The sequence below is a fragment of the Schistocerca cancellata genome, chromosome 5, assembly GCF_023864275.1.
Source record: "Schistocerca cancellata isolate TAMUIC-IGC-003103 chromosome 5, iqSchCanc2.1, whole genome shotgun sequence".
In the NCBI taxonomy this organism is placed as follows: Eukaryota; Metazoa; Arthropoda; class Insecta; order Orthoptera; family Acrididae; genus Schistocerca; species Schistocerca cancellata.
Genome location: NC_064630.1, coordinates 255,638,337 through 255,664,006, shown reverse-complemented (window position 1 = coordinate 255,664,006; position 25,670 = coordinate 255,638,337). Strand labels below are relative to the sequence as shown.

Here is a 25,670-nt window from a genome sequence, read left to right as displayed (position 1 = left end):
ATCTTTCATGTGACAGTAATGATTTGTAAATGTAGGTGGTTGTTAAGTTTGTGCACTCATCATATAGGTTATTACTGTGTGTAAGTGTAATTATGCAGTTTGTAACTAAAAAGGTGTATAGTAGAGATTTATTTCAAATATATAATGCTTCCTTGCAAAGGACTTATAATACTTAGACTGTAAAATATGCATGTAGGCCTTAATAAACAAGCAACAGAAATTCATCCTTTCACCCGCATTATGATGTAGTTAACTTTTATAACAAGTGACTGTAAGAGTACTGAGTGCTGGAATTACACTGAAGTGCCAAAGAAACTGGTATAGGCCTGACTATTTAAATACAGAGATATTTAAGCAGGCAGAATATGGTGGTGCGGTCAGCAACACCTTCATAAGACAAGATCAGTTACTGCTACTACAGTGGCTGGTTATCAAGAGTTAAGTGAGTTTGAATGTGGTGTTACAGTCGATGCATGAGTGATGCGACACAGCATCTCTGAGGTAGCGATGAAGTGGGGATTTTCCTGTATGACCATTTCACAAGTGTACCATGAATATCAGGAATCCAGTAAAACATCAAATCATCTATATCATTGCGGCTGGATAAAGATCCTGCAGAACAGGACCAATGATGACTGGAGAGAATTGTTTAACGTGACAGAAGTGCAACCCTTCCGCAAATTGCTGCAGATTTCAATGCTGGACCATCAACAAGTGTCAGCGTGCGAATCATTCAATGAAACATCACTGATAAGGGCTTTTGGAGCCAAAGGCCCTCTCTTTTACCCTTGATGACTTCACAACACAAAGCTTTATGCCTTGTCTGGGCCCATCAACACCAACATTGGTCTGTTGATGACTGGAAATATGTTTCATGATCGGACAAGTCTCATTTCAAATTGTATTGAGTGGATGTACATGTACAGCTATGGAGACAAACTCATGAATCAAAGGACTCTGAATGTCAGCAGGGGACTGTTCAAGCTGATGGAGTCTCAGTAATCATGTGGTATGTGTGCAGTGGGAGTGATACAGAACCCCTGATATCTTTAGATAAAACTCTGACAGGTGACATGTACGTAAGCATCCTGTCTGATCACCTGCATCCATTCATGTCCAGTGCGCATTCCGACGGACTTTGCAATTCCAGCAGGACAATGTGACACCTCACACATCCAGAATTTAGCTGTCTTTTCTTACGTCGATTGGCACTGATGTGTAGTCATTTTTTAACTGCTCTATCTTTGTGTTCCATAGTTTTGACTTGTGCGCGTATGACCCCTGTCAGTTTTGCACCCTAACACAAAACAAATATGTCCAGAATTGCTACAGAGTGGCTCAAAGAAAACTCTTCGTAGTTTAAACATTTCCACTGCCCACCAGACTCGTCAGACATGAATGTTATTGAGCAATGTGCTGTTCAGAAGAGATCTCTACCCCCTCATATTCTTATGGATTTATGGACAGCCCTGCAGGATTCATGGTGTCAATTCCCTCCAGCACTACTTCAGACATTTGTTGAGTCCATGTTGTGGCACTTCTGCGTTCTCATGGGGGCCGTACACGATATTAGGCTGGTGTACCAGTTTTCATGGCTCTTCAGTGTAGTAATTTATTGGTCCAATGCTTACGTCACAGTGATACAGGATTTCTCAACTTCATACAAGGGAAACACGTGTTACATACATATACAAATGTATGATGAGAAGAGGATAGGACATGTGGTCAACGTGGCCTTATTGAATGATCCATCCTGCCATTTGCCTGAAGTGATTAATAGGAAAGCTACAAAAAAACCTAAATCTGGATGGTCAGACTGAACATGAGCCTCCATCCTTTTGAATGTGTATCCATCATCACAGGAAATGCACTAAATTATTTGCTATCTTATTTGGTTATACCTAACACACAGTTCTCTTACGTTTGTGTTTACTTGAAACAGGCTAGTTTAATTACATAAAAAAGTTCACTGTTTATTTAGATTCTTTTATGTTTTCCCTATCTGTGACAGCTATACACTCGCAGGTGACTTTAAAAACATAGCCATGCTGCCAGGCCTTTGTTACATCTTCAGGGTCCATTTTGTTCATCCAAAATTCTTGAGTCAACATCTCTTGATGAGTAAGATGTTGCACTTAGAAAAATATTGTGACATTAATGTTATGTACTAGCAATCATTTTTATTTTTTTAAATAGTAATGTCTTAATCTGAGTTCTCAATATAATCTTTAATTGTGTATTGTGTAACATTTAAGAGATGCATTTTAATTGCCATTTAATTACATGTATTTTAGTTATAAACATGATCAGGACAGTTACAGTCGAATGTAAATTTTTTAGGACTAAAATAAAGCACTCACCAAATAATAGATGTTTTGAGCCATTGACAGGCACACAAAGAACAATGAAATCTAGGTTCTAATAGATTTTCTGTTGCCCTAATCCCATGACACACAAAAATGAATGAAAACTTGGTCTTACAGATTTTCTATTACTCTACTCCCATCTTTGATTTGTATCTACATCTACTTACCTACTTGTCAAGCCACCGTATGATGTATGACTGAGGGTGCCATATACCATGCTAATAATTTCCTTTCCTATTCCACTCACAAATGGAGTGAGGAGAAACAACTGTCTATATACCAAGCCATCCTTCTGAATCTGCTTAGTGTTTCCATCTCTTGGTCTCCCTCTAAGATTTTTACTTTCCACACTTCTCTTCAGTACTAAATTGGTGATCCCTTGATGCCTCAAAACGTGTCCTACCAACTGATCCCTCCTCCTAGTCAAATTGTGCCACAAATTCCTCTTTTCCCCAATTCTATTCAGTACCTCCTCATTAGTTACGTGATCTATCCATCTAATCTTCAGCATTCTTCTGTAGCACCACATTTCCAGAGCTTCTATTTTCTTCTTGTCTAAACTAATTATCATCCATGTTTCACTTCGATACATGACTACACTCCATACAAATACTTTCAGAAACGACTTTCTGACACTTAAATCTATACTCGATGTTAACAAATTTCTCTTCTTCAGAAACCCTTTCCTTGCCATTGCCAGTCTACATTTTATATCCTCTCTACTTCGACCATCATCAGTTATTTTGCTCCCCAAATAGCAAAGCTCATCTACTACTTTGTCTCGTTTCCTAGTCTAATTCCCTCAGCATCACCTGATGTAATTCGACTACATTCCATTATCCTCGTTTTGCTTTTGTTGATGTTCATCTTACATCCTCCTTTCAAGACACTGTCCATCCCGTTCAGCTGCTCTTCCAGGTCCTCTGCTGTCTCTGACAGAATTGTCTAAGGACATTTGATTATGCTGTTTTCCTTTGATCCCTTGCCTGTTAATGTGTCTTTTATAGTGTTGTCCCTTTTAGTTGCTGTTTTAACCTTGTGCCTCGGAGTGCATTCATAACTTAGTCTGGGCGCTAATGACCACACTGTAGTTGTGGGCCCTAAAACCACAAAAAAAAAGTTGTTGGCAAACCTCAAAGTTTATATTTCTTCTCTGTGGATTTTAATTCTTACTCCAAATTTTTCTTTTGTTTCCTTTACTGCTTGCTCAAGATTGAATAACATCGGGGATAGGGTACAACTGTTGAATAACATCGGGGATAGGGTACAACTGTCTCACTCCCTTCCCAACCACTGCTTCCCTTTCATGCCCCTCGAATCTTACAACTACCATCTGGTTTCTGTACAGGTTGTAAATAGCCTTTCACTCCCTGTATTTTACACCTGCCGTATTCAGAATTTGAAAAGAGTATTCCAGTCAACATTGTCAATAGTTTTCTCTAAGTCTACAAATGCTAGAAACGTTCTTGAACCTATCTTTTAAGGTAAGTGGTAGGGTCAGTACTGCCTCGCATGTTCCAACATTTCTACAGAATCCAAACTGATCTTCCCCTAGGTCGGCTTCTACCAGTTTTTCCATTTGTCTGTAAAGAATCCATGTTAGTATTTTGGAACTGTGATTTATTAAACTGATAGTTTGGTAATTTTCACACCTGTCAACACCTGCTTTCTTTGGGATTGGAATTATTATATTCTTCTTGAAGTCTGAGGGTATTTCGCATGTCTCATATACCTTCTTCACCAATGAAAGAGTTTTGTCATGGCTGGCTCTCCTAAGGGTATCAGTAGTACTAACGGAATAATGTCTACTCCCAGGGCCTTGTTTTGACTTAGGTCTTTCAGTGCTCTGTCAAATTTTTCCTGCAGTATCACATCTCCCATTTCATCTTCATCGACACTCTCTTCGATTTCCGTAATATTTCCCCCAAGTACATCACCCTTGTAGAGACCCTGTATATACTCCTTCCACCTTTCTGCTTTCCCTTCTTTGCATAGGATTGGTTTTTCCATCTGAGCTCTTGATATTCATACACCTGGTTCTGTTGTCCCAAATATCTCTCTGATTTTCCTGTAGGCAGTATCTGTCTTACCCCTAGTGAGATAAGCCTCTACATCCTTACATTTACCCTATAGCCATCCCTGCTTAGCCATTTTGCACTTCCTGTCGATCTCATTTTTGTGACGTTTGTATTCCTTTAACCTGCTTCATTTACTAATTTTTGTTTTTTCTCCTTTCATCAATTAAATTCGATGTCTCTTCTCTTACCCAACGATTTCTACTAGCCCTTCTCTTGATCCTCTGCTGCCTACACTATCTCATCTCTCAAACCTACCCATTCTTCTTTAATTGTATTTCTTTCCCCTGCTCTTGTCTGTCGTTCCCTAATGCTCTCTCTGAAACTCTCTACAACCTCTGGTTCTTTCATTTTATCCAGGTCCCATCTCCTTAAATTCCTACCATTTCGCAGTTTCTTTAGTTTTAAACTACAGTTCATAACCAATAAATTGTGGTCAGAGTCTTCATCTGCCCCTGGAAATTTCTTACAATTTAAAACCTTGTTCCTAAATCTCTGCCTTACCATTATATAAATCTATCTGAAACCTTCCAGTGTCTCCAGGCCTCTTCAACACATACAACCTTCTTTCATGATTCTTAATCCAAGTGTTAGCTATGCTTAAGTTGTGCTCTGTGCAAAAATTCTTCCAGGTGGTTTCCTCTTTCATTTGTTACCCCCCAGTCCATATTCACCTAATACTTTTTCTTCTCTTCATTTTCCTACTATTGAATTCCAGTCCCCCATGACTATTAAATTTTCGTGTCCCCTGACTATCTGAATAATTTCTTGTATTGCATTGCACATTTCTTCAATCGCTTCACCTGCGGAACTAGTTGGCATATGAACTTGTACTACTGTGGTAGGTTTGGGCTTTGTGTCCATCTTGGCTTCAGTAATGCAATCACTATGCTGTTCATAGTAGCTTGCCCGGTTCCTATGTTTTTACTCATTATTAGACCGACTCCTGCGTTACCCATATTTGATTTTGTATTTATAACCCTGTATTCACCTGTTCCTCCTTCCACCAAACTTCAGTAATTCCCAATATATCTAACTTTAACCTACCCATTTCCCTTTTCAAAATTTTCAAACCTACCTGCCCGATTAAGGGATCTGACACTCCACTCTCCGACCCATAGAACACCAGTTTTGTTTCTCCTGATATACTCATCTGTTAGAGCCCTAATCTCTCTTATCATGTTTTCATGGTTCTTATAAGAAATGTTTGTTGGTGGCAGTAGAATAGTTCTGCACTCTGCTGCAAAAGCTGATTCCCTAAAATTTCTCAACATCTTTTGTGAAAAGAAAATCATCTTACCTCCAGGGGCCTGCATTTGTGTTCCTGAAGCATCTACGTAACACTAGAGTGTTGATTGAACCTACTACTAGTGAATCTAGCTGCACATCTCTGAATTTTTTAAATGTTTCCTTTAATCGTTCCTAGTGGGTATCACAAATACATTTTTCAAGCATGGATCACAATGGGTCACACAAGTGTTCTGTACATTGCCTCATCTACAGATGAACCACATTTTTCCTAAAATTCTCCCAATATATTAAAGTTCACCATTCCCCTTCCCTACAACCATCCTTACATGTTTCTACATTTCATATCACTTTGCAACATTACGCTTAAATGTTTTATCAGTGCGACTGTCAAGTTGCACACTACTAATACTGTAATCAAACTCTCCAATATTATTTTTCCTAATCATCTGCATTAACTCACATTATTCTCCATTTAGAACAAGATAGTATGTTTCTTGTTTATGATGTCCCACAATACTTGACTTTTATTTATTTTTTTCCTTTTCATCATTTTATCATTAAATGATTTTTTTCAGGCGGTACTCTCTGGTATATCTTTTATAAACATGATGATAAATTAGAAACACTGTGTTAAAGAACTGAAATCTTTGAGAGACTAAAAGAACTTGCGAATATCTGCAGTTATCCGTTTGATTTCCTTAGCATTGCTGCTGAATGACCACTTTTGGAAATATCGTGTCAAAAATTGATTTGTACAGTGTGCCAAATTTAAAGAATTTGCAAGTACATTGTTTTCTGTGTACCCTTCATCACAGGTTTAGTTTGACAGTTCTCCCAAAAAATATTTATTTTGGGCTTAGAAGAGATTCTTTTCACAAGCTTGCAGTTTTGTGGAATTTTTAAACCTGCCTAAAGCTTCATCTTCTGGCTGTAATGGTCTGCGAGGTGAAGATCTTTTTTGCATACACTGCTGATATCTGCAGATACACAGCATAACACTAGTGCTGTGTTTTTGGTTACTCCCATAGCAATATTACCATTGGTGCCATGCCAAAAGTATTAAAAATGTGTAGGAAGTTGCTACTAGCTTCATCCCTAACACTTGTGTTAATGTTCATATCTTCCTGTGTGACTTCCCCTTGTTCTCTCCACTATATTCTTACTGTAAAAACATTTACTACACCCCTCACTTTCCTACATCTCCCAGGATTTCCCCTCATTGTCAAATCACAGCAAAAGAATTGGTACACTAGACCTTACATCATTTTAATAAAGGCCTCTTTCATTGCTCTGTTTGTGGAAAATGATAATGCAAAAGGACACCTAACTTTCTGCAGGGAAAATTTTCATGTTTGCATAAGTTATTGATTTTTATACATATGTTATAACAATGTTTGGTGCCTAATTTCTCATGATGGACGTGTGTGTAAGTATCTGGATCTTTAAGCAGGAAAAATATGATCTCCACACAGAAACAATGGGCATTTATTGTATTAGGAACTCTATTCTTAACTGTTCTAATGTGGGTCTGAAAGTCTAAATTTTTACAGATAATGTGTTAAATGTGACTAAATCAAGTGTGGATCCTGAAGCTATATCTCCTTAGTCTTCTCATATTATTTGTGCACTATTCTTATTGCTTGATTTTTTTATTTTATTTATTTTTTGTGTGCAAATTCTTCATTTCTGCTGTATTACTACAGAAGAGTATCCCATGAAGGAATACAAAATGGCAGTGTGAAAAGTATGCAAGCAATTTGGTCTGTAGGTGTGAGTATAAAATAAAGTGTAATTAGTGTCTCAGTTTTATAACATTGTGTACTGCAACTGACACGGTAGGAGCATCACAGCTAGCCTTAAACAAATAAAAATCAGTTTTTTAAATGAGCAACCTTGAAGAGAGCTGCTGATCTTGCCAAGAATGTTGCTTGTAGCAGAGCTGCAAGACTGGTCAAGCAACTTACTGTTGGAGATCTCCTGCATAAATTGGCATTATTTCTCCCAACTGATTGATTGTGAATGTAGCCAGCAGAGGAACAGTCTTCCAGTAGTCAGTCTTTAATTGTAAAAAAAGCAAGTAACAAATTTGCTTTTAAATATTAATTAATGTTGTCAAGGATAGTAAACCTACTTTGATTTTAGTTAATTTATTTGCTGTTTTCACCTTTTTTAAATTTTTGGGGCAAAGATCTTGTGAAACTTGTATGTTAACAATATATTTCGCAGGATTTTTAGCTAATTTTATCTTCTTTTTGCGTTGTTTCTGGAACAAAGGGAAAGGACTTCACTGTCTGCAGTTGTAAGACCAATGGGTCACCATAAATCAGTATTTTATGTTAAAGATAAATATATCAAATCTTAATAGGCACAAAGCGAGTAGTCTCATTATTGCTGTGCTAATTACCTAGCACTTACACACTGGTAGAAATGTCTCTTTGTAACATTTAACCTACTATACTCAAATCAATATGTACTTCTAAGTTAACATTACATAAAAAATCTTGTTGTTCATACTAAAAATGTTTTTACTTGCCATTCAGGGCTCAAAACCTCCACAGTTAATAAATATATGAACAGTGAATAATGACAAATGCATTAGTGTTTGTTGTTTGATAATGCCTTTTATGCAAGACGTTATATTCCTCAATGAGCTAATGGTTAAACATTTAAAGCTTCTTGCATGTTCATTCCCCTTGAGGTCTCATTTTTGCCTGACGCTACTACCAAACATGAGTTGTCTAACGTCTCTTTATAAATGTGATCCGCTATGAAGGAAATTAATGCTGCTGCCTAAAAAATGGTGACACTAATGTGGTACTTCATGGCTTGCAATTATGTTTGTGTTGTTGACAACAAATTGTTTTAAGGTTTTCTCCATATCTAATTTATTTCATCATTTGCAAAATTAATATTTTATGTTGTAGCTTATTTGACCCATTACATCTTGCTCTTTTCTTTAATCATTATCAGATTGCATGACTTACTATTCCTGCGAATCTTCTATAATCACATTTGACTATCTAGTCTATGGCAAGCAAAAATACATCAGACAGCTCCTCTATAAGATGCAACATACATTCCCTATCTACTGATTAATTGTGTGGAATGTAGCTCCCTCTGTAACTCGTGCAAATGTCAAGACTGTGGATAGAGCAGCCTAAGTTAATTGTGTTTATTTACATCTGATGATATTTAAACGTATTTGGTACTGCTGCCTTAAAAAACTCAGTAGAGTGGATGTGAGGAGATGACACTGCTGCCTTAAAAAACTCAGTAGAGTGGATGCAAGGAGATGAAATGTGGAGGAGGGTAGATAGTGGGAAGGGCAGGTTGTTGACGGCTGGAAAGGAGAGGCCCTAGGGCACAGGATAGGGCTGTGGCACTAGTGACTGCACCACGGCAGAGGCAAGGGGAGTTTCGTGTGACACACTGACACAGAGCAGTGGCCTCAGGGGGAGGGATACAACAGAGGGGGGTGAATGTGTAACATACTTGAACACAGGGGTGGAGATGAGTGTGGGATGGGCTACTAGAGATTGTGGCAAGGAGGGTTGTGAGATATATTGTAAGGACAATTTTTGTGTATGTAGTTGAAAGAGGCTGACATTGGATTGGCAGCAGGGGAAGGGGGGGGGGGGGGATGGCAGGATTGAGATGTCAGGGTTGTGTAGAAACCATTGAAGTGTAGTTGGGGTGAGAGGCTAAGGTAGAATTGAGCACACACAAATGCGTGGTAGGACCTTTACTTAAATATGTCCTCCACCAGTGACAAGTAATATCACATCAAGATTTGAATCACTCCCATACACACATAAGCATGTCCTTTTGTCATTGATGTTACAGTAGTATAGATTCAGTGCAACTCTTCTAGGTTTCTTTGGTAGTGTTGGTGCATAAATGTTGTCCTTAATGAAAACCTCCAGGAAGAAGTCACAGGGTGTCAAATCCAGAAACTATGGAGGCTAGATGAGATCTGCTAGTCATCAGCTGTTTGATGACCATTCCAATGGCTTGGTAGAGTTTCGTTCAGTTATTCACGCACTTGGCGACTCCAGTGAAGGGGTGCCTCATCTTGTTGTAAAATGTTGTTCTCATTCAGGCTCAGAAACAACCAATTTTGAACATAGTAAGATACTGCTGATCATTTAGTGTTTGCATCATAGAGAAACTGACCATAAAGAGATGAGTGGGATAGCACAAAAAACACATTGACTTTGGCTGAATCTTGTTTAGTGTTTGCTTGTTGGTTTTGTAGGCTCCATATTTGAACATTGAACATTCTGTTTGTTTACTTTCCTACTAATCAGGAAAGTCACTTCACTGAAGATGATGCATTGTGGGGAAGTATTGTTATTGTCAGTAGCTCTCTGAAGCTCGTCAGGAAATGTCACATGTTCATGTTTGTCGTCATTATGTAGAGCCTATAACAGCTGTAATTTGTGTGGCTTCATAGCCAACTGACATCTCAAAACATGAAGAATTGTTGGTGTAGTCCGTTGTAAGACAGTGTAGGAAAGCAGTTTGAAATCATGTGACAATTATCGTCAGAAACATTAGGGCAGCCAGGACTTGTTCCTTTAAATGCACATCTTGTGCATACAAATTGTTGATGCTATCTCTGAATATTCCATCCATTCAGAGGATCCGTTTGATACCTCAATCTTGAACCTCTTTGCACAGTAACCACAGAATTAAACTTTGCAAATTCAGTAGCACAAACTTATTTCTGCTTTGGAATAACCTTTTTGCAACATGTGATGGTAACCAAGCAAGCAGAAGAAAACTGACATGTATATAAACTAAACAATGTATTCGTTCCTCCAGTAACCTAGCTGTGGTGCAGCTATCAACATTTTTGACGACATGATACTTTGTAATATGTATATTCTTTTTTGTAATATGTATATTCTTTTTGAAACATCCTGTGTATAAGACCCTATTTTCTGTTCTAACTCCCTGTACATCTGTAGCCTGAAAGCACTGAAGTGCATGGGAGAGGGATACCTCCCATCTTACTAGATTTAGAATTTTTCCCTTTTCTGTTCAAGTATGGAGAGCAGAAATAATGATTTTAAATGGCTCTGTACATGCCAATCTTCTCTTCACAATCTATACAGGAGTGATACAAAGGGGTTGTAGTATATTCCTAGAGCCATTATTTGAAGTCGATTCTTGAAACTTCGTAACTAGGTTTACTCAGAATAGTTTACATCTATCTTTTGGTATCTACCAGTTCAGTCTTTAGCATTGCTGTAACACTCTCCCATGGACCAAACAAATCTGGACCATTTCTGCTGCCCTTATCTGTACACATTCAATATCCTCGGGTAGCCCTGTTTGGCATGACTCCCACACACTTCAGCATATCCTGGGATGGTTCACACGAGTGATTTGTAAGCAATTGCCTTTGTAGACTGGTTTCATCTTCCTAGGATTCTGCCAATAAACTGAAGTCTGCCACCTGCTTTGCCCACAACTGCACCTATGCGATCATTCCATTTCATATCGCTACAAAGGTATCTGTATTAGTTGATCAGTTACAACTGCGACTCATTAACATTATAGTCACAAGATACGATGTTTCCTCATTTTGTGAAGTGCATAAGTTTATGAACATGTAAACAGAGTTGCCAATCTGTGCATTACTGTGAAATCTTAAGATGATGTGACTCAATATTCATGGAGCCTCTATCAGACAATTCTTCATTATAGATAACTGCATCATCAGTGGAAAGCCTAAGGTTGCTATTAATATTGTCCACATGGTCATTAATATGAAACATGAACAACAAGGGTCCCAACACACTTCTGTGGGCACACCCAAAGTGACTTCACCTGTCAGTGACTCTGCGCACAAGGTAACTTGCTGCATCCTTCTTACTGAAAAGTCCTCAACCCAGTCACAAATCTTCCTTGACCTCATTTGATAGAACTTTTGATAAAAAGTATAGATGAAGAGCTGAGTCAAATGCTTTTTGGAAATGGAGAAATAATGGATATATCTAACTGCTGCGATCCACAGATTTCAGTATGTTGCGTGAGAAAAGTGCAAGTTCAGTTTCATATGTTTGATGTTTTCAAAATCCATGCTGGTTGACATGGACATAATTCTGTTAAAGATACCTAATTATATTTGAGCTCATTGTATTCTCTAAGATTGTGCAAAAAATCAGTGTCAATGATGTTGGATGGTAATTCTGTGGTCTTTTGTGACGTGCTTTTTACAATGACTAGGGGAATGGTCTTTTGTTTGAGAGATCTACTATAGATTACAGGTAAAAGATGGACTAACTCGGCCTCAAATCGCGTGTAGGCTCTGACAGGGATTCCATCAGGTCCTGGAGCTTTGTTCAATTTTAACAGTTTCAGTTGTTTCTCAAACCCACTGTCACTGACACCTGTATCACTCATCTTTTCATTGGTACGAAGATTAATTAGGGCAGCTCTCCTGCATTTACCTTTGTAAAGGAACATTTGAACACTGAGTTAAGCATCTCTACTTTCGCTTTGCTACCCTCAATTTCAGTTCCTGTCTCATTCACGAGCGCATCAATGCTAACTTTAATGCCTGTACATATGAGTAGAATTTGAGTTTTAAGAAAGATCACTTGACAATAGAGCTCCTCCATAGCTGGAAATTAAAACAAATGTAAATATTACGAAGGATTCATGTATGGAGACTACATATAGATGAGTGGACTATTTTTCAACATAATCCTCATGGTAGTTGGTATATTTAGCTTAATGGGTACATCTACAATTTCTGCACCCATACTCTGCAAACTGCATGAAGTGCATGGCAGAGGGCACATCCCATTGTACCAGTTATTAAGGTTTCTTCCTATTCCTTTCACAAATGGAGCATGGGAAGAATGATTGTTTGAATGTCTCCATGTGTGCTGTAATTTTTATAATATTATTCTCACGACCCGAATGTGAGTGATACATAGGGGGTTGCAATATAGTCCTAGGTAACTTCAAAGAACCAGAGGTTGTCAAGAGTTTCAAAAGTAGCATTAGGAGACATTTGACTGAAACGGGGAAAGGAATACAGAAGGCGGCAAATTGCTAACTTTGACAAATGAAATAGTAAAGGCAGCAGAGGATCAAATAGGAAAAAGAAAGACAAGGCCTAGTAAAGATCTTTCAATATCACAGAAGACACTGAACTTAATTGATGAAATGAGAAAATGTAAAATTGCAAGAAATGGAGCTGGTCAAAGGGAGTACATATGTATTAAAAATGAGATTGACAGAAAGTGCAAAGTGGCCAAACAGGAATGGCTAGAGGACAAATGTTAAGACTGTAGAGCATGTATAACTAGTGTGAAGATATACTGCATATTGGAAAATTAGAGGCCTTTGGAGAAATGAGAAGCAGCAGTATTATTAAGAGCTCAGATGGAAAGCTGATACTAAGCAAAGAAGGTGAAGGAATATATAAAGGCATTATTAGAGAAAGAGAAGAGAAAGATAAAATTCTCTTGTACCTGCTGAACTCCTTGTGAGAGCCAACCAGGTGGAACAAATCCACCTTGTGTGCAAGATATGAGGCAGGGAAAATACTCTGACTTCAGAAGTAACTAATAACTTCAAATAAAAAGGAATTAAGTGCCAAAAAGTTTGAAGATTACTGAACCAACAGTTTAATCATTACACTGAGGAAATGCTGTAACAAATAACTCGGAAAAGACTGTGCTTCCTATTTGAGCTAGCAACATTGGGTAAAAAGTTTTTGGTTTAATGTGGACCAGTGGCCATTTGTATAGCCATTTGAACATTGCTCTTACTGTAGTTATGTTACAAAGGAAAATCCAGGACGGAACATTGTCTCTCTGCGACTCAGCTTCTCTGCTATGTGGTAAGTAGCAAAATTCATAATATTGTAGTTTTAATCAGTGTATTATCATGGTTTGGATGATGAACCAGAGCTGTTGCCCAAGCAACATTAATTAAGCTGAAGTTAATGATCAGTTAATGCCACCATTTGGAGTTTATGTGCAAAAACATGCAAAAAAATGTTCTTCTGGGAGGTTAGTGAAGTGCACCACTTGTATACATTAAACTTGTATGATGATGTATGGAAAGGTCTAGTTGAGAATTACAAATTAATTATTAATAAAGGAGACTCACCAAAAGGCACAAGCACTGCATCATCAATAGGTAAATAAACAAAAGGTTGGCCAGCTATCAGAATGCACTTCCTTTTACAAGCTTTTAGGAAAAACATACCCACAAACACACACAGACACACACTCACCTGTGTACAAATATACAATAGCTTGGAAAAGGCTGTGCACAGGGGTCTTGGTGCTTGGTTCCTATTTGAGCACAATTTAGGGAGACAGACACCTATCTCCCTACATTGTGCTCAGTTGACTGCGAGCTCTTTCCAATGAGTGTACTGGGGTGAGGTAAGGGTGTGGGGCAGGGTGAGGTGGTGTGAGGAATGGAGAAAGGTGGGAGGTAGGGAGGGGGTTGCGGGAAGTGTGTAGTGGCTCTTGGGAGAGTGGGGAGCTGTCTGTGGGCTAGCTAGGATTGTAGGTAGAGGAGGCAGGTGGCAGATGGCTAGGCACGTGATTTCGTAGAATAGCACACAGCTACCTGTTTTGAAGACACAAACTGGGTAGGGGTACTAGGGCAGGAGACGGTACACACACGTGCACTCTTTTTTTGGGGGGGGGGGGGTTGGGGAGATGGTGAGTTACCTTAGATTAAGACCAAGGAGGTCACAGGAAAGGAGGATAAGGTGTAAGGATAGCTCCCATTTGTGCAACTCAGAAAAATTGGTGGTGGTGGGGAGGATCCAGATGGCATGGGTTGTGAAGCAGCTATTGAAATCTCACATGTTGTGCACTGCTGCATATTCTGCCACTGTATGGTCCACTTTGTTTTTGGCAACAGTTTCATGGTGGCCATTCATTCTAGTTGACAGCTTGTTGGTTGTCATACCAGTGCAAAACACTATGCAGTGGTTGCAGCAGAGCAGATAATTAACATGGCTGATTGCACAGGTGGCCCGGCCTATGATTGGGATAGGATAAGCTTGTGAACAGGACTGGAGTAGCTGGTGATGGGTGAGTGGACTGGCCTTTCCGCAGGGTATGACACCTGTCGCAGGGGATTGGGGGTGGGAATGGCATAGGGATGGACTATGCTGTTGTGGAGGTTGGGTGGGTGACTGAGCGTCACTTTGGGATGCTTTGGAAATATCTTGAAGAGGATGTCCCTCACTCCAGGGCATGATTATTGTTACCAAAGTCCTGACGAAGGATGTGGTTCAGGTGTTCTGGGGTGGTATTGGGTGACAAGGGGGCCGCTTCTTTGTGGTTGGTTCTTGGAATGCTTGTGAGGATACGGCATGGGGAATATGTTTGTAAATTAGGTCTGGAGAGTATTGCCTGTCTGCGAAGGCCTTTGTGAGGCGAGGGAGTTCTTGTCACTACAGATGTGTCTACCACTGGCCAGACTGCATGGGAGGGATTTTTTTGGTGTGGAAGCTGTCAAAGTGCAGGTGCTATTGGTGATTAGTGGGTTTGATGTGGACCGAGGTGTGTAGGAAGCCATGTGAGAGGAGGAGATCGACATCTAGGAAGGTGGCACAATGGGTGGAGGAGGATTGGGTGAAGTGGATGGGAGAGAAGGTATTGAGGTTGTGGACAAATGAGGATAAGGTGTCCTGGCCTTGGGTCCAGATTATAAGGATGTCATCAGTAAACATGAACCAGACCAGGGATTTGGGAAGCTAGCAATGTTTGCTCTATGTGGCCCATGAAGAGGTTGGCATAGGAGGATCTGGGTGTTCATGGTTGTGCCAGGTATTTGTTGGTTCAGGTTTATTGGTGATATCTTTATGATTTGGACCCTAGGCCAGGACACCTTATCCTCATTCCTCCACAACCTCAATACCTTCTCTCCCATCCACTTCACCCAGTCCTTTTCCACCCATCATGCCACCTTTCTAGAGATTGGTCTCCTCCTGTCAGATGCCTCCATCCAAGTCTCGGTCCACATCAAACCCACAAAAAACAAGGTGGACCACACAGTGGCACAGCTTGCAGCAGAGCACAACATGAGAGATTTCAATGCCCATCTAATAAGAGTGTGTGTGTATGGGAGGGGGGGTGGGCAATTTGTGTTCTCCCAACAGCTAGTTGTCTGCTGTTATCTCATGCCATAGTCTGAAATCACGTGCACAGCTGTCTGCCACATGCCCCCTCTACCTGCACCGCCACCTAGCTCGCGGGTGGCCCCCTCTCTCCAGAGTTACTAGACGCTTTCCCCCAACCCCCTCCCTGCCTCCTGCCTCTCTCCATCCCTCACCTCACCTCACCCCAAATTATGCATCATTTGGAGGTTGTCAATGATCAGGATGTGTAAAAAAACTACTGTTAATGAGATAGTAATATAAAAACACAATACCTCGTACCATACTAAGTGGAAGGTATAAGAGTTTATCACTTTGCAAAGCTGTGCATAAGTCATATCTACAAAAATTTTACAGGAAATTTTGGACTCAAGAAATCTTTCATATCAGTGGATGCCATATTGATAGAACATTTGAAAAAAATATGGTTGATACTGTTTAGTCTTATTTAAATGAAATTACGTAGTTTCCCTGCTGTTTCACATTATATAAAATGTTGTTGATGCCAGAGGTAAAAGGGCTTTTGAAACTGTTTTGCAAGAAGTAAAAATGCGCTTGAGAAGCCGAAAGTGGTTTCATTACTAAGTAGACTGCATAGTTCCAGCAACAGGCCTATTAGCAAAATTCTTTTATTGTAGCTTTTCAGGCTTGGGTCACACAAATGGCATCATAACTGGTTTTGACTTCCAAGGAAGTCATCACAAGATGATTTGACTGTGATATGCAGTAACTTATCATACTGCAACTCCAACAATTGTGTAATCTGCAATGAAAGTCACAGCTATGGTTTCCTTAGATTTTAAGGTATACTCACATGATGTCTCAACAAAGGTAGAACCATCCCCATAGAGTACTCTGCTTCACTAGCATACTAAATAAACTTACTGATTGTAATTCAAGCTATTCATCCACATAATAAAGCACACTCATGCATATCTTGCATCATTGCTGCAAAACTGCATATTCGCCGAAACTGCTGCATTTGGCTTGAAAGAATCTCTTCATTCTTAAGAACTGGAAAAAAACCCACAGTTGATGGAGTTAAAGCTGTGGCATACATTTTTCAATTGCAGTTAGTTAAATTTTGTTTTACCGGGTATATAAAAAAGTTTTAAAGTCATTGAACTCAACATATTGATTTTAAAAGGTGGCTATTTCGAAAAAAAAAAGGTGTTTTGGTCACCAGTCCCCGGCTGGATTGTTATATCCAACTGCTACTTGCCCCCTTGATCCAATGTCTTCATCACAAAGTAGCACTTACACACATACTAAATTGTGGGATATGTTTGAATAGATGACACCTCCTCAGTTGTGGGATATTTTTGAATAGCTGCATTTGTATACAGTTTTTACTGCCTACAGATCTTTCAAGTAAATTTTATATTATTGCCTGATGTTTTAACCCATGTTCTAGCAACCTGTCTGATTTTTTAATTACTGTTTCAAAGCACTCTCTCCTTTTTTATCATTCCAGTTACTTTTCTGCACTCGTCTGTACTGTCATATGTCAAATGCTTTGGTTCTGTATGTCATATGCTTTGGTTCTCTTCTTGTCTGGTTTCCCACTGTTCATGTTTCATTTCCATACAAAGCTGCTCTCCGGACATTATTCTGAAAAAGTTATTCCTCAAATTGAGGCCTGTGTTTGCTATTGCGAGGTGCTGGGTAAGATGTTCATCTTATTTCATAGAAATCTGTATCAAGACAAGCACACTCTATCCCCCACCCACCCCTTTGGACTGCCACTTTTGCTATCACACATTTGACAATAATTAATGCTGTAAGAAACTATTTGGGCCTGTAAGTGGACATGCCAAGAGTCGACATGTGCATCAATTTTTTGTAATGATAATTTGATTAATTAATATCACCCAAAAATGTAGGATACAGGGAGAGGATATTAAACATGGTTCCTTAATCCTTGAAATCATAAGCATAGTGGATATCACTATGAGATTCATTATCCCAGGACACAGAGATAATTCAGTATAGAATGTAATGATTTTGTAATACGATTGATTAAAAAAAAAAGGTATCGGTGAATGAACTGTTGGAAATTTTAAAAGGGGCATACTAAGTAAATACAGTTCCCTACATCCTATTGTAAGCAGGATGAAATTTCAAATGGACTAAAAACTTGACTATGCTCTGGAGCAGTGATTAAGATTATTCATCTATAAATTCACACCTGTAAATAATCCCTGTTGTGGCCACAGTGCAATGGTGAATGTAACAGTGTGTGTCAGGAGCAATAAAAAAAAAAGTTCTTACTTTGCTGGTGCTTTGAATTCAGCTCGTGGGTAGACACCTATCAGCACTGGGTTGCTCCGCAGGCTGCAAACAGGATTGCCGACCTCCGTTACAAGCTTTTACAATGGATAATTTCTCATCCAGTCATGGATTCAGGAAATAACTTACTCTGACTACAATTTCATATGGGGTCTGCAAAACGCTGTCCAGGCTACCATGACAGTAATCACTCGTATGTCAACTAAGAATTCGGTCATCCACTCTTCAGTGAAACACTCTCTGGTGGGCCAGAAGAGATGCCACAACTTCTCTCTCTCTGATGGTCCAGATGAGACTCCCCAAGAAACTCTGCTCTGTGCCCCACACAAACCCTCCGAAACCACCATGCAAAATCCAGCTTCTCCTGGGCTGATGACACCTGAGTCCCAACTGATACAAAGGCTACCACAGACTGTTCCGCAGGGGTTGCCTATGTCAGCACCCCACTAATGTCAGTGACTGACTGCCTTCCGGGAACCCTCTGGCCCAACCATGTGTAAGTCTCACAAGTGCTCCACTCCCCACAGAGCAGCCACACACACCAACACCCAATGTAATCAGAGCAAATCAAGTTACAGCACTCAGTACCTGATCACATGTTATGCCATAAACTTAATCGGCCCACTCTACTTTGAATATTTCAAGTGAGTGATAAAAATGGAGACAAAAAAATGGAAGAGGACAAGCCAACAAGGGCTTTTCGCTACCAGTAACTTCTTTGCCTGTGCCAGGCTGCTTTTCTTATGCTCATCATATTGTGTATTATTTTGCTTCTGAGGTAGAATAATTTCTTGACTTTATCTACTATATGGTCCCCAGTTTTGGTTTTACGGTTACTGCTAATTTTGCTAGTGCTTCTTATCAGTACTTCCATCTTTCTTTGGTTTTGCTCTTACAAATTAAGCGACAGGCTGTGCTCATTAGACTTCATTCTGTTAAATAGGTCTTGCAGTTCATCCTTAAGATTCACTGAGAATAGCACTGTCATAAAGGAATATTATTGTTTTATGTTCTCCCATCAATATGTAGCCCACTTGTAAACCTTTCTTTTATTTTTGTCAATTCCTCTTTGATTTACAGTTTGAACAGATGGGGGAGAAACACAGCATCGTTGCCTTAAAACGTTTTTAATATGAGCCCCTCTCGCTTCTTTTTCAATTCTTATAGATCCCTCTTGGTTGTTGTACATTTTGTATAGTATTGTTCTGTATAGTGCAAACATTTTTTTCCCGAGAATTTTGGTCTTGCGCCGTATCATGTTGTCAGATGATTTTTATAAGCCAACAAGCCCTATATGAAAGTTTCTTAGTTTTTATTTATATATCTTACAGTTTTGTGTTTTGCCTTGTCAGGTTGAAAACATTTCGAATGTCCCTTGTATTTGCACATCTATCATAACTGTTTCAAGCATTTCAGATATTTTAAAAGAATGTTCCTTTAGACGTAATACATACCAACTGTTTTTATAATTTTCATTTAAGTTTTTATCTTTATGTGGATTGTCCTCTATGATACTATAAATTAAATTCTGACAGGTGAAAAAGAGATTCTAGCCTGTTCGTATTTTGTGTGTGTGTGTGTGTGTGTGTGTGTGTGTGTGTGTGTGTGTGTGTGTGTGTGTGTGTGTGTTAAATCAATGAAACATAATGGGTTTAGATTTCAAGGTGTTCACATGGAGAACAGATAGATTGAAATAAGTACATTGGAAACACTAGACCACAAAAAAGTCACTTCAGTTTGCTTTCAGTACAGCTTACTTTGTATTTATGACCATTCCCAAAATGTCAAAAATGTTGTAGTATATGATCAAAAACTGAGTAATGTATCAATAAAGAAGCTTCACTGAAGTTTAAATACTAATTATGTGAAATGTTAATTTGGAGAATTTTCATTTAATTTCAGTTGTGTCTGAGAAGTAACATAAGCAGTCCATCTTAAGTGATGGATAGTTGTTAAAGTAACCTACATAATCAGTTTGGCTAGCTGCATTTCTGGGATAAATATTCTAACCATTCACACACCTGACTTTATTCAAAGGGTCTTTGGAATGTGGTGAATGGTGGCTTCGGAAATAGATTATCAGCTTAGAAGAAAACTTATTTCCTTTTGTGTGAACATCAAGAATGTTCATCATCATCATCATCATCATCATTTAAGACTGATTATGCCTTTCAGCGTTCAGTCTGGAGCGTAGCCCCCCTTATACAGTTCCTCCATGATCCCCTATTCAGTGCTAACATTGGTGCCTCTTCTGATGTTAAACCTATTACTTCAAAATCATTCTTAACCGAATCCAGGTACCTTCTCCTCGGTCTGCCCCGACTCCTCCTACCCTCTACTGCTGAATCCATGAGTCTCTTGGGTAACCTTGCTTCTCCCATGCGTGTAACATGACCCCACCATCTAAGCCTGTTCGCCCTGACTGCTACATCTATAGAGTTCATTCCCAGTTTTTCTTTGATTTCCTCATTGTGGACACCCTCCTGCCATTGTTCCCATCTACTAGTACCTGCAATCATCCTAGCTACTTACATATCCGTAACCTCAACCTTGTTGATAAGGTAACCTGAATCCACCCAGCTTTCGCTCCCATACAACAAAGTTGGTCGAAAGATTGAACGGTGCACAGATAACTTAGTCTTGGTACTGACTTCCTTCTTGCAGAAGAGAGTAGATCGTAGCTGAGCGCTCACTGCATTAGCTTTGCTACACCTCGCTTCCAGTTCTTTCACTACGTTGCCATCCTGTGAGAATATGCATCCTAAGTACTTGAAACCGTCCACCTGTCCTAACTTTGTTCCTCCTATTTGGCACTCACTCCATTTATATTTCTTTCCCACTGACATTACTTTCGTTTTGGAGATGCTAATCTTCATACCATAGTCCTTACATTTCTCATCTAGCTCTGAAATATTACTTTGCAAACTTTCAATCGAATCTGCCATCACAACTAAGTCATCCGCATATGAAAGACTGCTTATTTTTTGTTCACATATCTTAATCTCACCCAGCCAGTCTATTGTTTTCAACATATGATCCATAAATAATATGAACAACAGTGGAGACAGGTTGCAGCCTTGTCTTACCCCTGAAACTACTCTGAACCATGAACTCAATTTACCGTCAACTCTAACTGCTGCCTGACTATCCATGTAAAGACCTTTAATTGCTTGCAAAAGTTTGCCTCCTATTCCACAATCTTGTAGAACAGACAATAACTTCCTCCTAGGAACCTGGTCATATGCCTTTTCTAGATCTATAAAGCATAGATACAATTCCCTGTTCCACTCATAACACTTCTCCATTATTTGCCGTAAGCTAAAGATCTGGTCCTGACAACCTCTAAGAGGCCTAAACCCACACTGATTTTCATCCAATTGGTCCTCAACTAATACTCGCACTTTCCTTTCAACAATACCTGAGAAGATTTTACCCACAACGCTGATTAAAGAGATACCTCTGTAGTTGTTACAATCTTTTCTATTTCCATGTTTAAAGATTGGTGTGATTACTGCTTTTGTCCAGTCTGATGGCACCTGTCCCGACTCCCAGGCCATTTCAATTATCCTGTGTAGCCATTTAAGACCTGACATTCCACTGTATTTGATGAGTTCCGACTTAATTTCATCCACCCCAGCCGCTTTATTGCACTGCAATCTATTGACCATTTTTTCCACTTCCTCAAATGTGATCCTATTTCCATCATCATTCCTATCCCATTCTACCTCGAAATCTGAAACATTACTGATCGCATTTTCACCTACATTGAGCAACTCTTCAAAATATTCCCTCCATCTGCCCAAGGCCTCCACAGGATTCACCAGCAGTTTTCCTGACCTGTCCAAAATACTTGTCATTTCCTTCTTACCTCCCTTTCGAAGACTGCTAATTACACTCCAGAATGGTTTTCCAGCAGCTTGACCCATAGTCTCCAACCTGTTTCCAAAGTCTTCCCACGATTTTTTCTGGGATGCTGCAATTATCTGTTTGGCTTTGTTTCTTTCTATAACATAACTTTCTCTGTCTACCTGGGTTCTGGTATGTAGCCATTTTTGATACGCCTTCTTTTTCCTTTTACAGGCTGCCTTGACTGTATCATTCCACCAAGCTGTTTGCTTCATCCTACTTTTACACACTACTGTTCCAAGACATTCTTTAGCCACTTCTAGTACTGTGTCCCTGTACCTTGTCCATTCCTTTTCCAATGACTGTAATTAACTACATTCAACTAACTGGTACCTTTCTGAGATCGCTGTTATGTACTTGTGCCCGATTTCCTTATCCTGAAGTTTCTCCACTCTTATCCTCCTACATAAGGACCTGACCTCCTGCACTTTCGGCCTCACAATCCCAATTTCACTGCAGATTAAATAATGATCAGTGTCATCAAAGAATCCCCTGAATACACGTGTGTCCCTCACAGCCTTCCTGAATTCCTGATCTGTTATTATATAGTCAATGACAGATCTGGTTCCCCTGCCCTCCCAAGTATACCGGTGAATGTTCTTATGTTTAAAAAAGGAGTTTGTGATTACTAAGCCCATACTGGCACAGAAATCCAAGAGTTGTTTCCCGTTCCTGTTGGCCTCCATATCCTCTCCAAATTTACCCATAACCTTTTCATACCCTTCTGTTCGATTTCCAATCCTGGCGTTAAAATCACCCATGAGCAGAACACTGTCCTTGTCCTTTACTCTAACAACTACATCACTGAGTGCCTCATAAAAACTATCCATCTTATCTTGATCTGTCCCTTCACAATGCAAATATACTGACACAATCCTAATTTTCTTGCTAGACGCTGTCAAATCTATCCACATCAGTCGTTCGTTTACATACCTTATTGCAACTACGCTGGGTTCTATTTCTTTCCTGATGTAAAGCCCTACACCCCATTGTGCTATTCCTGCTTTGACTCCTGACAGGTAGACCTTATATTCTCCCACTTCCTCTTCTTTCTCACCCCTTACCCGAATGTCACTAACAGCTAAAACGTCCAGCCCCATCTTACTTGCAGCCTCTGCCAGCTCTACCTTCTTCCCAGAGTAGCCCCCGTTGATATTAATAGCTCCCCATCTCATTACCATTTGTTTGCCAAGTCGTATCTTAGGAGTCCCTGGTTTGTCAGTTAGAGGTGGGACTCCGTCACCTCCAAAGGTCCGAGGCATTTTGCTCTGATTATTGCCAGCATCATATTTAGAGTACCAGGGAAGCAGGTTGCTAGCCTTACTTGCCCCGAGTCCCATTGGGTTTTACCCCTAACGGCTGAGGGACTAACCGGTGCATTTGGTAGTCTTTGCCGTATGAGCACAAAGGTGACCACGACTCAGAATATGTCCGAGATGCCCAGCTGTATTCCAAAGTAACTGGTATCCCGACTGTCGGGACCACTTACTTGGCCACTCATACGTTGCCCGTGGCTCATGAACTAGGACATGACTACAGGAACCCACACCATGAACCACAATCAATGAATCAAGAATGTTATGGTGGGATTATTTGAAAATACTGCAGCTGTTTTTAGTGTACATGGTGTGATAGGATGTGTCGTGTTGGTGTTTCTGTGAACGTCTTTTTTTATAATATAAAACAGTAATTTACTTCTAAATGGTGGCGGGCTCTTTGTGGCCTGCACGAATGCTCAGTCGCTAACGGCTCACTTCGACGAGTTCTGTGACCTGTTCTGCCAATTGCTGTTCCATATTATCCTCATCTCTGAAACTTGGTTGAAACCAAACATTTCTTCCGACACTATCCGAATCACTGGTTACTCTCTCCTAAGGGCAGATCGTGAAATACGACGCGGGGGTGGTATGGATGCCTATGTTCGCTCTGATCTGAGACCTACTATACTATGCACATCGGATGTAAAGGGCGAAGGAGAAGCAGAGTTCTTGTTTTTCAAAATAAATACATCAAATCAGAAACTGCTAATTGAAGTAATCTATAAACCTCCAAACGTCGGTGCTATGTCCTCCTTTCAGTCTGCCCTGTCCTTGCTCGTGACACTGTATGAACACACAATCATTATGGGCGACACAAACATCGACTTACAGTTAAAATCTCCCTCTGCGGAAAAACTAAGGAGACTGTTCCACTCCAATGATATGAGTTTAACACCGCTGGACCCAACTCATCACACGCCACACAGTCGTACACTCAGATATAATAGCAACAAAGCGACCAGATAAAATAATTCGCGCCAATCAGACATCCGCTCCGGGACTCTCTGCTCATGACGTGATATTCTTAAATTCCTCAGTGCATACTACCAAAGAAAAATCTCACCTGGTAACCTACAGAAACCTAAAAAATGTTAACCATGACGCTCTTCAAAAGGATTGCTCAGACATCCCTTGGCATGATATAAGCAATGAACCGACTTTAGACGGAAAAATTCGGGAATTATGTCGCAAAATTATTGCACTGTATGGTAAACATGCTCCTCAATGCACTGTCAAGGTAAAGAAAGCTCCCGCTCTGTGGCTAACCACTGCATTACGCCAGTTAATGAATAAACGTGATGCTGCACATAGGGCCTTCAAGCGTAACCCAACTCCCGAGGCGTACGAAGCTTATAGGAAGCTCCGAAATAGAACCAAGCAAAGTGTGAGGAATGCCAAAATCAGACATGCCCACTCTGTCGTATGCAGCATATCAAAACCTGCTGCACTGTGGAAAAAGCTGCGTATTTTCGGTATAGGGAAGCGAAGATCTGACGCTGTTTATCAAGCGTCTGCAGAAGAATTAAAAGATTTCTTCTCAACAGCTGTAAACTGCCACGCAGCGATAATTTACCAGCCCCAAGATATCACTCTCTCGAGAGATAAGTTTTTCCTAAAACATGTCACTACCAGTACAGTACACAAGGCAATTATGAGAATCTCTTCCGAGGCAGTAGGAAATGATGGAGTGAGCATTGGCATGATTAAGAATGTCATAGACGCTATTACTCCAGTTATCACAGACACCTTCAACCTGTCTCTTGTCAGTAGTACATATCCTGCTGAGTAGAAGCAAAGTTTAATTCAACCTATACCCAAGACTGACAACCCTAAGTCGCCAGGTGACTACAGGCCGATCAGCATACTACCTGCAATATCTAAAGCCTTAGAATACATCGTCCATGAACAGCTGACGGATTACCTCAAAACTCATAACATCCACGACAAATATCAGTCAGGCTTTCGAAAGCACCATAGTACAGCAACTGCATTAATCAAAGTAACTGATGACATTAAACATGCAATGGACAGACGTGAAGCTACCATCCTAACACTGCTTGACTTTAGCAAGGCTTTTGATACAGTTGACTTTGATATATTACTAATTAAAATGAAGCAGCTGAATTTCTCAAACAGCGCAATACACTGGTTCGACAGCTACCTCAAAAACAGAAGTCAACAAGTCATTTGTGGGTCGGAAAAGTCATCATGGAAAAACGTGCGCTCTGGAGTTCCCCAAGGCTCCGTCCTTGGTCCGCAGATCTTTCATCTGTTTCTTGATGGGCACAGAACCTAGGTCTGAAACTAAACCCCAAGA

At 39.9% G+C, this 25,670-nt stretch overlaps 1 protein-coding gene across 6 annotated transcripts in view; it reads left to right on the top strand.

Moving 5' to 3' along the window:
* The window catches only part of LOC126187357 (transmembrane and coiled-coil domains protein 2), a 204,529-nt gene that overhangs the window by 11,788 nt on the left and 167,071 nt on the right, over nt 1–25,670 (top strand). The window contains exon 1 of one of the 6 annotated variants that reach the window (XM_049928387.1): nt 13,218–13,553. The exons of the other annotated variants lie outside the window; for them this stretch is intronic. The gene's annotated coding sequence lies outside the window, so the exon portion shown is untranslated. Of the gene's footprint in view, nt 1–13,217; nt 13,554–25,670 lie in introns of those variants that run through there. 6 annotated transcript variants of the gene reach the window in all.